Source organism: Perognathus longimembris, chromosome 8, assembly GCF_023159225.1.
Source record: "Perognathus longimembris pacificus isolate PPM17 chromosome 8, ASM2315922v1, whole genome shotgun sequence".
In the NCBI taxonomy this organism is placed as follows: Eukaryota; Metazoa; Chordata; class Mammalia; order Rodentia; family Heteromyidae; genus Perognathus; species Perognathus longimembris.
In genome coordinates, this window is record NC_063168.1 from 24,419,629 (window position 1) to 24,425,628 (window position 6,000).

Here is a 6,000-nt window from a genome sequence, read left to right on the forward strand (position 1 = left end):
TTCCTTGTCTGCTCATAAGCCTTCAAGTTTTTAGTTCAAAATAACATGAGGAATCAATTCTGTGTAAAGCAAACAAATTGAGGGGCAAAAAGAGAGGAACCAAATATCTTCTGGCCTTCGAAGAACAGCATGCTTTCTACCAATTAGGTAAAAACACCATAGATGAACTCAGAGTCCTCATGTCAAATCATCTAATTCTTTCATTTGCCAAGTCTCTACACTCCTAAGTGAGACCGAAGACAGATTTAAGAGTCTGGATCCCAAGAGACAACAAAGTAAGGCCAATGCTCTGAGGAATCAGTGCTATGAACCCACTTCAAGAAATGTTCATTAGCCAAATATGGTCAGGATCACCTTACTTGGTTGATTCTGGAACAGACCAATGAACCAAATTAACAGTACCGGGAATATGAAAACACAACCATCTCCCATTTCTTATTCAACAATATTCTACATTCACTCTCTAATAAATCTGATACCATTTCCAAAGGACTGGTGAAGGGTAATCTCCCTTGTTTTACATAAAAGAACAGGATTTCGTGGTGCGCTGACGTTGTGGTCCATTATGTCCATTGTGTAACTGTCAGTCTGACCTAGCTGCTAATGACAACCTTCCCACAGAAGCCATCCTAAGTAGTTCAGCTTCAGCCCATAAGGAAACTTGCAAATTCCCAGCCTTGTCCAAGTCCCTACTACCCATAAACAATCTCCAACAATGACACTCCAAGTATGTCTTTTGAGATGTCTAGAACTACTATTCCTTCTTTAACCATTACAGTGCATTCAGGTATCCTGAAAATGTTGTGACCCAACATCATTCATTCACTCCTGGTGCCCAAACAACTTCACTAATCAATATGGACTGCAGTCACTGTACCTACAGAGGAAGAGAAGCCACCTAAGCAGAATCAGATGGCAGTGTCCCCTTCACATAAAGTTCAGATAGAACGTCTGCTATCAAGCTAAAAGACAAGAGTTCTTTTCCCATAAGCAAGAATACATGCCCTGGGACTTAGGAAAAGTAGGTTGAGTCTTCATTATCGTGACCCTCAGTTATCCAATAACATTTATGATTTGCATCCACTAGATTAGAGGTTCCACTCTGGTATGCCTAGTAGTCCTGGTAGTAGATGGATGCACCACCATGGGGGGTGTGGTGGGGAAACAACTTCCTTTACTAGGAGATCAGCAGTAATTATTGCTCTATATAAAGGAATAAAGTCAAATTAGGTAACTCCCTCGGGCATGTGATACTTACGTGCCCCATGTTAGGGGGCACTAGGTAGGTAAAGTCTCATAGGTATAACATTGCCAAGACTATGGATGACCTCTCAAATGTCTGTATTACCTACCAAATAAACAACTTAAACCAGCCCAACAGAGGGACCCAAGGAATGATGGAAAGTTAGCAGATGTCATTTGGTATGCAGGTACAAGTAGCAATGACGTGTCAAGAAGATGAGGATGGTAAGGCAACATGCAGTCAGCAACTCTATTATCCTTTAATGAAGTTGAGCAGACTACAGGTGTACACTTGGGCCAACCTTCCTGAGACAGAAGAGATCTTCAGCCTTCCAGAAATACATCCAAGCACTTAGACACAGATCCTAACTAGGCTATGCCAACCTAACATGCACTGGGCATCTCCCTGGCTGACCATTGAAAAGGAATTTTAACAGTCCAGATTTTAGCATCTCCATGACCTATACCTAAGCTGACATCATGGCCAGCTTAGACACATATCTTCCCCTTCCCACCCACCCCGCAACACGGATCTTCCAGCTACAATGACCTATTCTTCCCAGTCACAGGATGAGAACTTGATTAGGAAGTTATTTTGGACAGAGGGAAGTTTTCTTTTTTTTTGTGGCCAGTCCTGGGCCTTGGACTCAGGGCCTGAGCACCATCCCTGGCTTCTTCCTGCTCAAGGCTAGCACTCTGCCAAATGAGCCACAGAGCCCTTCTAGCCCTTCTAGCTGTTTTCCATATATGTGGTGCTGGGGAATTGAATCGAGAGCTTCATGTGTAGGAGGCAAGCGCTCTTGCCACTAGGCCATATTCCCAGCCCCCAGAGGGAAGCTTTCATGATGCCAATAACAGGAAGACAAAACCTTAAATAAAATCAGAAACCACCCATGTCCACAGAGACTGCCTGAATAAATAAAGATGGACCTCAGTGGTCCCATTCCTGAGAAAGTCTTTAGCCAACTATTGGATAATTCAAGTTCTCTCTATGTACTGGGAGCACAATAAGTTGAGCAGTATTCCCTAATAACCAGCAACACCGATATTGCCACAACTCCCTTATCAAGGTTAGACTGTAATGAGTTTCCTGGCCAAATATGAAGCAGTAATTCAACTTACAGACATTTCTAAAGGAAAAGCAAACAAGATCTAGCAAGCTTCACTGCTTCTATCTCAGGGCTGGAACCACCAGGACCAAGTATGGCCATTGGGAAGACTACAAAATATACTTTTTCAAGTCAACATTTCCTGTAGAAGTGCGAAAGAATAGGATCATCCCAGACTTCATACACGAAGAAAAGAAGTCCAGGTCACCAAGGCCAAATGGAGCCAACATGGGTTTTGCACTAAGAAGACCAGGATGGGAAGTTCTATAGTCACTGCCTTCTGGGAGATGCAGCTAGTCAATGTGGTCAGGCACAGGTACAGGAGAACACCAACAAAACCCACAGTCGTCAAGTAGAATTTTTAAGCTCATTGGATTTCCCCAATGCTGCAAAAATGATTGCAATAGGCTTGGTGCTTGGATCTATAGGCACACTTGCCCAGGGTTCACTCCTAATCAGTCTTTATCCTTGAAGACAGATGATCCCAGTACTCTTAACAGTCTTAACACTTTCTTCTTAACAGTCTTCCTAGAGTCAACAGCCAACTTCTTCAGATGACCAGAGATGTGTGGAGGGTACAGAAAACTGGCTGAGGCCTCCAAACCAGATATGATCACCAGGGAGGCACATAAACTTCACCGTATCTCTACCATGTGAGTAATTTCAGAACCAAGAAAGTAAGTACCAATGCCATATACCATTAATCACCTAAGAGACTTAACTGGTGATCATATAAAAAAATAAAGATTCCATGCACTATGCCAGAGAAGTGAAATATCTACCACTAGACCATAGATTCATCCAATTTTAGATCCACAGACAGACAGCTCTAGAACTGGGATTGGCTATAACAATACAGGATAATCCAGAGGACTGCTGGTAGGATACACCATACACATACTGGGATACTGTCTCATCCCAGAACCTAATTCATTCTGTGCAAGTTCTGTGGGATGTGGCTATATGAGGTCAGAGTGGGGATCTACTGGGATTTTTAACCTTTCTCTGGTCACACTGCTCTGGTAAATAAAGTACCTGGCAAGTTAAAAAATGTGGCTATACCGAAGAGTCACATACTAAAACAGAGATCAGGTTCCTCACTAAAGGAGTTCACCATGTTTCTACGCTGTGATGGTCAATCCAGGTAGATTAGTACTTGAAGAATTCATCAGTGTCTGTCAATTTTGTGGGGAGATTTTAGGATTGAGGGGCCCAATTCTAGCAGTTGAGGGTCCTAAAAAGCAGAGATGAGTCTCTCCTGAAGATCAGCCTGTGGACACATTCTATATCTACCCCAAGAGTCCCAGCCTGCCCCTTTCCAAGTAACCCTCAAAATCTATCAAGAAATTCTGAATCCGCTGCCAGCCCAAATCCACATGATGACAATCATAAGACCTACAATTAGGCCATGTGAGGCCTGCATTGCGTTTACTTTAAGCCGACCACTCAGGACTCAAATATAGTGAGGTATTGCTGGGATACACTTTTTGTTTGTCACTCAGCATCTATCTGACAATACAGATAATGTCCCACAGGAGGTGATCTAGGTTATTTGCATTATATCCTGAGCTGTAAGACATCCAGCTTGTGTGACAAGTACAGTAGATACCTGAAACTTTTTTTTTTCCCATCCTGGGGCTTGAACTCAGGGTCTGAGCACTGTCCCTGGCATCTTTTTGCTCAAGGCTAGCACTCTAACTCTTGAGCCGCAGCGCCACTTCTAGCATTTTCTATCATGCATTGCTGAGGAATTGAACCCAGGGATTCTTGTATATGAGGCAAGCACTCTGTCAAAAGGCCTTATACCAAGCCCTTGGAACCAACATCAGTACTGAGCAAAGAGACATGGAGACATGATCATTTATATGCAAACTTGTTTGACAAAACAGGTAAAGAAGCTTCTAAAACGCAATCCAAAATAATGAGAATTACTAACATTTTAAAGAAAGCATTCACCAAGATGGAGATCCTTTTCTCTTAGGAAAAAATCTATGGTTTTCAACAGAAAACCAAACCAAACTATCCTGTTTCTGGAATCAAAAGAAAACTTATTCCATCATATAGCCTTTTGCTATTAGCTGTCCTGTGAAACAAATGATACAAAAGCAAGAACTCTGCTAGCTTCTATTGGTCTCTCACCAAACTCTGCAATATGCAGGAACGTGTCCATGGCCACACCCTGCACAGATGGATGCTAAAAGCATTCAGTCTGGCATTCTGATAATTGTTTGTACACAGAACTGCACAGAGAAGTTACACACTTCTAAATGTCAATAGTATTAGCATTACACAAGAATCTGCTTTCAGGAGAGAATCTACACATTTTACAAATCTTGCAGTTCCTCTAGGAGCTATCTAGACTTGGAAATACAGCCTGAAGAAGCAAAGATGAACAAGAACCAGCCCAACTGTTGGTACCCACAAGAATAGAGATAAATCATCTATTGCTATTCTCAAACTTTCCCATTAAAAACCTTCTGTACCATGCATTTCTGCCTTTAAAAGCATGTACCTAGGCAATTAGCAGGGCTGTACAAGGCACTCTCCCTCCACTTGTAAATGACAAGGCAATTCTTTTCCTGCATTAGGGTCAACATAAAAAACGTCACAGGGTCATATCCTTTCTGGGTCTGGAGTTACTGCTGCTGAGTCCACTTGACTGCTACCTTATCAATTCTGAGCACGGGCCACAATTCTCAACTGAAGTACTACGATGTAGCCATACTGTTCAACATGTGTGGAGGTTATGACAGCATCACTTAGGGCAACTGATCTACGTTTACCTCATGAAATCTTCATACCTATGACTAATAGAAATACCCAATAGATATAAAATGTCAACAAGCATGAACTAGCATAGAAAAGCAGAACACCTCACATCATGATGCCGAAGAAAGAGGGCCCCTCCCACCCCCTCCTAGTTACCCCTTTTCCACACCAAAAATGTCCAGGATTCCCAAGATAGCACCACCAAATATATAACATGTGGAGCCAAATATATAACATGTGAACCTGTGGGGAGATATTTCACATTCAGACCTAAGAACAGGTGAAGATGTATTTGGCTTCTTCCCTTCTGACCAGCTACTGGCATTTGAGTCATCTCACCACTGCCACTAAGGATAAACATAGCGCAATGTTGTGTCAGACACAAAATGCCCCATCAGCTCCCCAGGAGACGTGATCTGCAGTAGCAACCTCAATCCTGGCAATCCCTTATCCTCCTGAAGAAACTTATGCCCAGGAGCGAACAGCACAGAAGAGAGGCCTGCTCAGCTTCTAACACCTCTGCTCCCTACTATATTATCAGCCTTCATTTAGCTGAACCACAAACTCTTAAGCGCTTCTGCCATACTCTGGGACACAAAGAGAGCTGAAGTTGTGAAGTACCACACTGACAAAAATCCGTTTCTTATAACCAGGGAGATTATAGTAATGAACAAAAAGTGAGGCTAACTGAACAGATATACTGTACACTCACTGGCCTGTAGCTAGCCTGATATTACATGTGCTGTGAACATACCCTCTATTCCCCGTAAAATCTTATCCATATAGCTAGAAGATGAAGGGACTATCGCAGAGTTAATCTACAAAAATGCTCTTCTCTAAGGAAAATTGTTTTCTGTTACCATCTAAGAAGTAGATCTCA